Here is a 9,446-nt window from a genome sequence, read left to right as displayed (position 1 = left end):
CACAATAGCCAAACTGTGGAAGAAGCCTCGGTGTCCATCGACAGATGATGGATAAAGAAGCTGTGGTCTATGTATACGATGGAATATTCCTCAGCCATTAGAAATGACAAATACCCACCATTTGCTTCAACATGGATGGACCTGGAGGGTATTATGCTGAGTGAAATAAGTCAATCGGAAAAGGACAAACATTATATGGTCTCATTCATTTGGGGAAAATAAAAATTAGTGAAAGGGAATAAAGGGAAAGGAGAGAAAAGGAGTGAAAATATCAGAGAGGATGACAAAACAGGAGACACTCCTAACTCTGGGAAACGAACAAGGGGTGGTGGAAGGGGAAGTGGGCAGGGGTTTGGGGTGACTGGGTGATGGGCACTGAGGGGGGCACTTGGCAGGATGAGCACTGGGTATTATGCTAAATGTTGACAAACTGAACTCCAATAAAAAATTAAAAAATAAAAATAAAATGTTATGGGTCAGGTCCAAAAGAATAGAGGCAACCACCATTAGCCTGAGGAGCTGGTGGTCCTTAATATTCCACCTGACTCTAAAGGAATGACACCTCCTTTCCTTCCTTAAGGTCTCCCAGGTCCTCACAGGAGATTCAGATGGGCCATTCTTACCTCCAGTATTTCCTAGTATTCGTGTCTCTTTGACATCAAACAATTCCAGGCTAATGACAAGAGAAGTTGGCTTTACTGAATATTCTCCTAGCTGACTGTAGCTGACTCCTAGTTCTCTCTAGGGAGCTAGGATTTCAATTTAGGTAACTCTCAGGACTTCTAGTTCATCTTGACACCTAGAAATTCCTTCCCTTTCCTATTGATTCACATTTCAATTAGACTTAACCAGTCCCAGCCACCTCTAGCTGGTCTCTGTTCAAACACCATACATGTGTTTCTTACACTTTCAATTGTTATTTTTGAGATTCTTCACTGATAGTGAGCCTTCCAGCTATTGAGAGGGGAGTGAGGCAGGGCCGAAAGAGGCCACGATTCCCATTACACAAGCCCACGCCACATTTACCAGCTCTGAGACTTTGGCTGTAGGACTAGCCTCTCAGAGGCGGTTTCGTCATCTGTGCGCTAGGGATCGATTTACTATTACTGCAAGGCAGTTTTAAGGAATAGTGGAGGTGTACCTAAAGGATTTGGCATTTAGCAGGTGCTCAAACGGCAGGTGTTTACAAAGTCTTTATTGTGGCAAAGACTTTTTGCTGCTGCAAAATCCTTTAACAAGATTTACCATGTTAACTATTTTTATGTGTACAATTTACTGGCATTATGGACACACATTGTTGTACAACTATCAGTACCATCCATCTCCAGAACTTTAATCATCTTAAACTAAAATCCTATATTCACCCATGAAATAACTCCCCCTTTTCCATAAGCTGCAGGCAATCTCTAGTCTACTTTGTCTCTATCAATTTGACTGCTGCAGGTAAGCGGTGAACTCAATTTCTAGGCCCGAGCTGGAGGCACTCCAGTGCCAGGTGCCACATCAGCAAACCAAACTTTCCTGTTCCTGTAAATGCTCCAACTTGACCAGGAACGCCATATATGCAGTCAGCCAAGCCTGAAATGCTGAGGCAACTCTGGGCTCTACTTATCTCCTCAATCCTGGATCATAAATCCTGGGCATAAATGAGGTTATGCCCTGTCTCTGCATTGCTCTTCTAATGTTCTATAGAACTCATTCTTGCCCCAAATCCTTCAGGAAAAGTGGTCCATCGCTTGTAAGACACTCTAGTCCCCCATCTGTAGCTTATTCTCTCTTAAAGGACAAGCATCACTACATTATCTTTGTCCTTCGACAGAATCATACAGTATTTGTCCTTTTGTGACTGATGTATTTCACTTGGCACACGGTCTTCCAGGCTCATCTCTGTTGTAGCCTGTGTCAGAATCCTTGCGTTTTCAAGGCTGAGTGGTATTCCATTGTATGTATAGACCATATTTTGTTTGTCTCTCTGTTCATCTATTAATGGACACCTGAGTGGTTTTCCTCTTTTGGCTATCATAATGCAAGGGGCAAGTTTCTTTTTAACTATAGATGTTTTTTGTACCGAGTATATACGTTAAGCAATCAAAATAGTCTGCCCGAGGCTCACAAATATCGTCTTCATGACCATATGTGAGGGAAATACAGACCGCTCCTACTTTCTATTGATAGAAATCCTATTTAAAACCTCTCATTAGTTGGTAAATTGAACACCAATAAAAAATAAATTTATTTAAAAAAATAAAAATAAAAATAAAACCTCTCATTAGACTCCTAACTCTGGGAAACGAACTAGGGGTGGTGGAAGGGGAGGTGGGGGGGGCTGGGTGATGGGCACTGAGGGGGGCACTTGATGGGATGAGCACTGGGTGTTATTCTATATGTTGGCAAATTGGACACCAATAAAAAATAAATTTATATAAGAAAAAAAATAAAACCTCTCATTACTTTTTCACACCCAGAAGACCAAAAACGGTTCAACTATGAAAAAAGAAACAAACTGCTAGTCACAGTTATTACACATTGTGAAGTTAATACAGAGCAATCTAAAATTGGAAAGTGCCAACCACTTACAAATTATAGGAAAATATCTGTGCTTCAGTGGAAAAATTATGCATTGTTCACATCATCTGCTTTTGGGTTTTCCAGTCAAGACTGGCACAGCCTAGGTCAAAGTTGAAGAGAACCAGTGGTAACAAATGATTCTGGTCTGTACGTAGGCAAATGAGCCTGTCCACCGGAAGGGCAGTTCTCCCCCCAAATAGCAAAGCCACCTATGCATCATTTTCAAGTTCACTATTCTTAAATGGATTCCTGGTAGAACTGGATCTACCAGTCTTTCCCAACCTTTCCCAGGGTTTTGCCAACCACTTCCAGCCTTCCTGGCTCCCTCTTGGGGAGGGCTGCAAGTTCATTGCCCGAAATTTTCTATTTCGACTCGAAGCCTCACCCAACCCAGGAGCTCAGAGACCACACTTCTGATCACAACCACCCTCTTCCCTTCGCAGGCAATCAAATCTTCAGGAAGTAAAAGTAAGGCCACAAAGAAATCTGAGACCCAGGCCTCAGATCACGGACCTTACATTGAAGCACTCTGCACCCAAATTAGTTGCTGGACCAGGGAGTGGAGGATGAGTAGAATCTCGGTTATTACAGCAGCCTTTTAAGGCTCAATCATACCTAAGTATTTAATTTTTCTTAGGGAGAATTTAATTTTTCTCCTTGGGGAAAAAGAATACGGTTTAAAAAAAAAAAACAAAACTGTCTTGGGTCTATGTTTCTTTATCCACAGCACTAGAAGTTTCCTCTAATCATGTGTCCTGCCCACCCATTTTCAGGTGTTCCATTTATTCAACTAGTACTTGAGGCCCTAAGTGCTGATGACACAGTGAATAGGCAGGTGTGGTTCCTATACTCCGGGGGTTTTCCACCTTGCTGAGGCAGAGGGTGGGGTATGGGCATTAACCACAGAACAAGAGATTACGGAGATTTTTTTTTTAAGGCCTAAAAAAAAAAAAAAAAAAAAAGATGCACAATGGAGCTTTGGAAAATGAGAAAAAGTCCTGTAGGTTTATATTGTTACATCACAAATGAAAGAGGATTGTTACATATTTGGCGTTGGGGGGGTGGGGAGGAACACTGACCATAGGAAGTTGTTTTCCTGAGGGAAGAGTAGTGTCCCACACTATGATGGGTATGTAGGAAGTTTCAAAATACTAGTTTTAATGGTATTTTAAGTGTTGCTAGGAGTATCACATTTTTGTAAGTTAGTTCATTTTTATCTAAAATGAACTTAAACAGATGCCATTTGGAAGCAGCGGTGGCAAGGACCATGGCCAGAGGGAAAGCTTTGGCAGAAACACCCTGTCTCGTATTCGTGTGTAAACCATCCCACAGCTGACTAGCAAATGAAGCCTTGGGACAGTGTGCTTCCCACAAATATGCCTTCCTTCAGGTAGGCCGCCAAAGGACTCAAGTTAGGTAGGGGTCACGTAGAGCAAGGGACAATCAAAATGCGGGGAAATGATCAGAAAAGGATAGAGAAGCTCCAGTCTATCTTTATTTATTTTTTTTTTTTTTCAGTCTATCTTTAAAGTCAGATGTTGGGCATTTGTTAATTATCACCACTTCAGAATAGCAAGGGGACAGGAGTCACATGTTTTTAATAGGCTTCATTTTGTATCCTTGTCAGTAACCAAAGGATTTTTATCATTGGGCTCACTGTCAATAGATTTGTTTCCCATTTCCATGACATATTTTACTTAAGTTTTGTGGTTTCTTGGAAGGTTTGAAAATTCTGAACGTGTACCCTAACACTGGTTGGCACTGACGCTAAACACTATGTATTAAAAGAAGTTTTAGCTAACAGCTCAAGAGATTAACTGCATATTCCTCGGGTCAGAACTTGTACCAAACTTTTTTTTTTTTTTTTTTTTTACCATTTCAAACCAACCAGGCAACACTGTAAACAAAAGAAACAAATTTTTAAAAAATTAGAAGCCTCCAATGTTTTCATGAAACTCATAGCTTTTCCTTTCCCCTGAAGTTTTAAGATCTCAAAAAGGTAAAGATGTTGGCAATGCTAATAAAAAAACCACAGGGAATGGAGGTGTAACCATCCCCAAGCTATGAGAAGGAAGCTGGTAGAAGGTTCTATATTTATGTTTCATTCTTCACTGGAAATGCACAAGGTTACAGTTTGTGGTGCAGCTGGTGGTCCTTAAATAGGACACAAATAAGTTTTAGCTCACTTGCAAATAATAAGGATTGGCTACCTCCAGGAGCCGGGATTGTCGCCCTTAATGGTAAGGGTCTACAGTAGGGGCCTGGGGCACAGAGGCAAGGCAAAGCCACATATTCTTTCTTGATCCCACCTTATATCCATCAAACATTTAAAAAAAGGGGAGGGGGGCAGGACAAGCACACCAATCATTCCAAACTCTTATCAATGATTGCAATTAGGATGTTTTTGTCCAAAACAAAGCAAGTATTTTGTTTTTATTTTTTTAAATATTTCACTAATCCATTCATGAGAGACAGAGAGAGAGAGAGAGGCAGGGACACAGGCCGAGAGAGAAGCAGGCTCCATGCAGGGAGCCCAACGTGGGACTCGATCCCAGGACTCCAGGATCTTGCCCCCGGCCAAAGGCAGGCGCTAAACCACTGAGCCACCCAGGGATTCCCCAAGTATTTTGTTTTTAAAGGAAAATTTGATGGATATATATTATATATATATGGATAAAATGGATTCTACATAACATTTCTCTCCCACTATTGTAGAATGGATGCCTTTGGATATGTATATATCCCTTTACTACTCTATAGGGAGACCCCACTCTACGTAAGGTAGGAGGGGGGATGCAGCCAAACAATGTGGAATAAAATGGAAATAAGGACTTAGTTCTCACTCTGAAGGAGACGCTAAACATGGTGTGCAGATAAGGAATATTTAGTAATAATTAGCTCGTTCAAAGAAATTAGGGTTTTTTTCAATTACTCAACAGTAAGAATCCAGTTTGATTACACGCTCGTTGGAGACCCTATGGAAGTTGTTCTCCCAAGTTATCACCACTGAAAGTGAGGATTAGCCAAACCCAACACTGCCCTTGGGCAATTCTACATCTAGGCATTTATTCTGCAAATATGCTTGCACAAATTGCAAAATATCCAACATATAAGATAATTTAACGCAACTTTGTTTATAATTGCTTGTAATCACAGCTGTACTAGTTTCCTACCGCTGTTGTAACCAATTCCCATAAACACAGCAGCTTAAAAACAACACAAATTCGTTATCTTGCAGTTCTGGAGGTCAGAAGTTCACAACTCGTCTTACCCAGCTAAAATCAAAGGCTTGTTCTTTCCAGAGGTTCTAGGGGAGAGTACATTTCTGAGCCTCTTCCAGCTTCTAGTCCTCCCACATTCCTTGGCTGTAACCTTCTACCACTAAAAGATCCTCTGTTCCTTGCTATGTAGGCCATGCCATAAGATGCTTGAGTGTGCCCATGACATGGCAATTGATAAGTAATCCAAAAAAGAGGGAAAGAGAGAGGGAGCAAGGGAGGGAGAAGGCGAGAGATCAAAGACCAGCCCAAGGCAGAAGCCCCAGGCTTTTATAATCTAATCTTGGAAGTGACATATCACTCCTGCCATATGTCACTGGTCACACAGACCAACCTTAGCACAATGAGGCGGGGTACAGGTACAGAACACCAGGGTACAGGTGAGAACACCAGGAGGCGGAGGGCTCACGGGGAGCCACCCTGGAAGCAGGCTATCAGGCTACTGCAGGTACAGAGCTGTGGAGGGCAGGGCTCTGGTGAGCAAACATGAGGAAGGGAATAAACATGAATGGCTACAGTAAATGTGGATGGCAAGGAGGAAACAGGCCTAGTTAAGTACACACTGGGAAGCAGAAAAAACAAAAATACGGAGAGTAGGGTTTGCCCCGATTACCAGGCCCCTGACTGGCCATTCTTGTCATGCTCACATCTGTGTTCCAGTCCTAAGCTGAAAAATATCCTCTCTCATCACACTGGAAAATTCTTTCATACGTGTTAGCTTCTCTCTTCTACTAGAAGGAGATTCCTTAGAGAAGAGGAGCAAGTCTTTCATGTTCATACCCCTGCCACCCTCTGCTTGTAAAAGCAAGCTTGACGCTGTGGCTTACGTGATGCAAACTGACTCCTGTAGCACCGGTCCTGACAGCCTTGAGAAACTAGTCTTTTTCTTCTTAACAGATTCCTCAACGCTTAATTACATTTCATTCCAGAATATTCGTCTTTTCTTTTTCAGTGGCAGCAGTGACATTGTATCAAAATACAGGACTGACATCATGTGCCTCCTGACAAGATGCAACAGAGAGACACGGCATCATCTGTGTAATATTACATTCCTTGTAAAAATATTCGACTTAAAACATCATGAGGCAACAATCAGACAAGCCCAGCATGGAACCTTCTGTAAGCCAGCTGGCCTGGCCACTTCAGAAATATCAGTGTCATGAAAGAAAAACAGCAACAAAAAATACAGAGACTATTCTACATTAAAGAAAGCCGAGGGACTATGACAATTCAATGCCATGTGTAATCCTGAAGAGGGTCCCAATCATTTAAAAAGAAAAAACCACAAAGGACATTATTAAGACAATCGGGAAAACACAAAAAGGGACTACATATTAGATAACATTACTATATCAGTGTTAAATTTTGAGATGTATTAGTATTGTGGTTACAGAAGAAAATGTCCTTGTTCTTAGAGGAGAAACATGCCGAAGTATCTAGGACTGAAGTGTCATTGTGTGTGCAACTTTCAAATGGTTCAGAAAAAAAAAAGTGCATGTGTACATTTGTGTGTGTGTGTATATGTGTCTGGACAGAGGAGAGAAAGACAGAAACCAAGTGTGGTAAAATGTAAACAATCAAATCTATGTGAGGGGTATGGAAGTGTTCATTGTATGACTTTGAACTATTCTATAGCCCTGAAAAAAAATTTTTAAGATTTATTTGAGAGAGAGAGATTGCAAGAGAGAACACAAGTAGAAGGTAGGGAGAGGAGAGGCAGACTCCCCATTGAGCAGGGTTTGCTCAATCCCAGGACCTGAGATCATGATCTGAGTGGAAAGCAGATGCTTAACCAACTGAGTCACCCAGGCACCCCTGAAAATTTTCAAAATAAAAAGTATGTGTATATTTATATATATATATATATATATATATATATATATATATAAATATTTCTGTATATATTTCTGTTCCACATATACATTTAGAAAGCATAAACATAAGGCAAGCTGCATATTTATGGAGCTATGGAGCTATTGTGCCCAAGGGGGCTATGTCCAATTTTGAACAGAACTGTTAATTCCTTTAAAGATCTGAAAAGCCCACCTCACAATCCACAGTGGGGATGAACTGACCCTGAAATATCCTATCATCACAAGTAGCTGAGCCACAGAAGACAGGATGTAGATCTTTTCATTTCTTATCCTACCGGTGATGATGCACAATCTTTTGTGAAGCAGAAACGATCCAATGTTCAAAGTCCAAAGTTCATTTGAGTCATGCAGTTACTGAACTAAGCCATTCTCAGCTTCATTCCTGAAATAAAACTAGGAAATTTTGTCCTGAACTTTGTTATATTTGGTCCTCGATGGTGAAAGCAGCAGAGGTGGCCTGTGATGCCGGCAGCACACTGTATCAAGAGTGATGTAACAGACATTTCCCACGCTGCCAGGCTGTGATGCCACAGCTCCGATTCCACTATCAGCCCCATCCTCAGAATTCTATTGTACATCGAACCACAAGTTATTCTCCCTTTACAGACTACAAAGTGGGAATTCTGTAGCTACTTCGTGTCTCTTAGAACTCCTTGTGCTGGCTAAATTGTTCATATTAACCCATATAAAAGATTTCTTAAAGAGGCACCTGTGTGGCTCAGTTGTTTAAGTGTCTGACTCTTGATTTTCACTCAGGTCATGATCTCAGGGTCATGTGATCATCAAGCTCTGTGCTCAGCATGGAGTCTGCTTAAGATTCTCTCTCTCCCCTTCCCTTAGCCCCTTCCCCACCCACCCACCCCTACTTGTGCACATGCTCACTTGCTAAATAAATAAATAAATAAATAAATATCTTTAGTATTTTTTTTAATTTATTTATTCAGAGAGAGAGAGAGACTGAGAGGCAGAGACACAGGCAGAGGGAGAAGCAGGCTCCATGCAGGGAGCCCGACGCGGGACTCGATCTTGGGTCTCCAGGATCAGACCCCGGGCTGCAGGCGGCGCTAAACCGCTGCGCCACCGGGGGTGCCCAATAAATAAAGATCTTTAAAAAAAGTTTTCTTAAAGATCAGTTTGTGATCCTCATCTGGAGGACAAGAAAGCAGGTTCAGGTACATGGAATTTCCTACAGAACACTGTCATGATTATTTTACTCTGAGAAACGGGAAGGAGTCCCATGAATAAATCTAGGTTTAGCTATTGAGTATGCTTAGGTTTGGAATGCTCCAAATAAAAGAATAGGAAGTGCCTTTACATTGATCAACAAGACCTGGCTGCAGTAATACTTTGATTTTTAGCAGTACTCAGCTCTGTCGCTGTAAGCAAGATAAAGTGGTTGAGTCATAAAAAGTAGGTCCCTGCTTCTCTGAATGGATCTTAGAGCTAACTCAATGAAAAGTGACAACTTTGGAGGAGATGGATCAATGGAGGAATAGCCTTCCCTCTAACAGACCAGAGAGACAAGTAGAAGAACCTCTGAACACAGTATGGAACTGTTTAGTTTTACACGATCACTTTGTTTGGCAAAGGTCTGACATTTCTCCTGATCTTTTCAGCTTTTTCTGCACATGTCCTATCATGGACATCCCTCCCCTCCATCTTTCCACCATGGATGGGATGGGCATCCGACAGAGCTGCTTTAATAAGAATCCTTGTCCTGAATTTT

The 9,446-nt window shown here is 41.5% G+C and overlaps 1 long non-coding RNA gene across 1 annotated transcript; it reads left to right on the top strand.

Annotated features, from left to right (window-relative positions):
• The first annotated feature begins 3,636 nt into the window (after positions 1 to 3,636).
• Positions 3,637 to 7,593, top strand: LOC111092966. Its single transcript, XR_005380748.1, has 3 exons — positions 3,637 to 3,697; positions 3,805 to 3,958; positions 6,799 to 7,593. It is a non-coding gene; the product is annotated as an uncharacterized LOC111092966 (long non-coding RNA).
• Positions 7,594 to 9,446: the final 1,853 nt, after the last annotated feature.

This window comes from Canis lupus, chromosome 28 (genome assembly GCF_011100685.1).
Source record: "Canis lupus familiaris isolate Mischka breed German Shepherd chromosome 28, alternate assembly UU_Cfam_GSD_1.0, whole genome shotgun sequence".
Classification (NCBI taxonomy): domain Eukaryota; kingdom Metazoa; phylum Chordata; class Mammalia; order Carnivora; family Canidae; genus Canis; species Canis lupus.
This window is presented reverse-complemented; position numbering and strand designations above follow the sequence as displayed.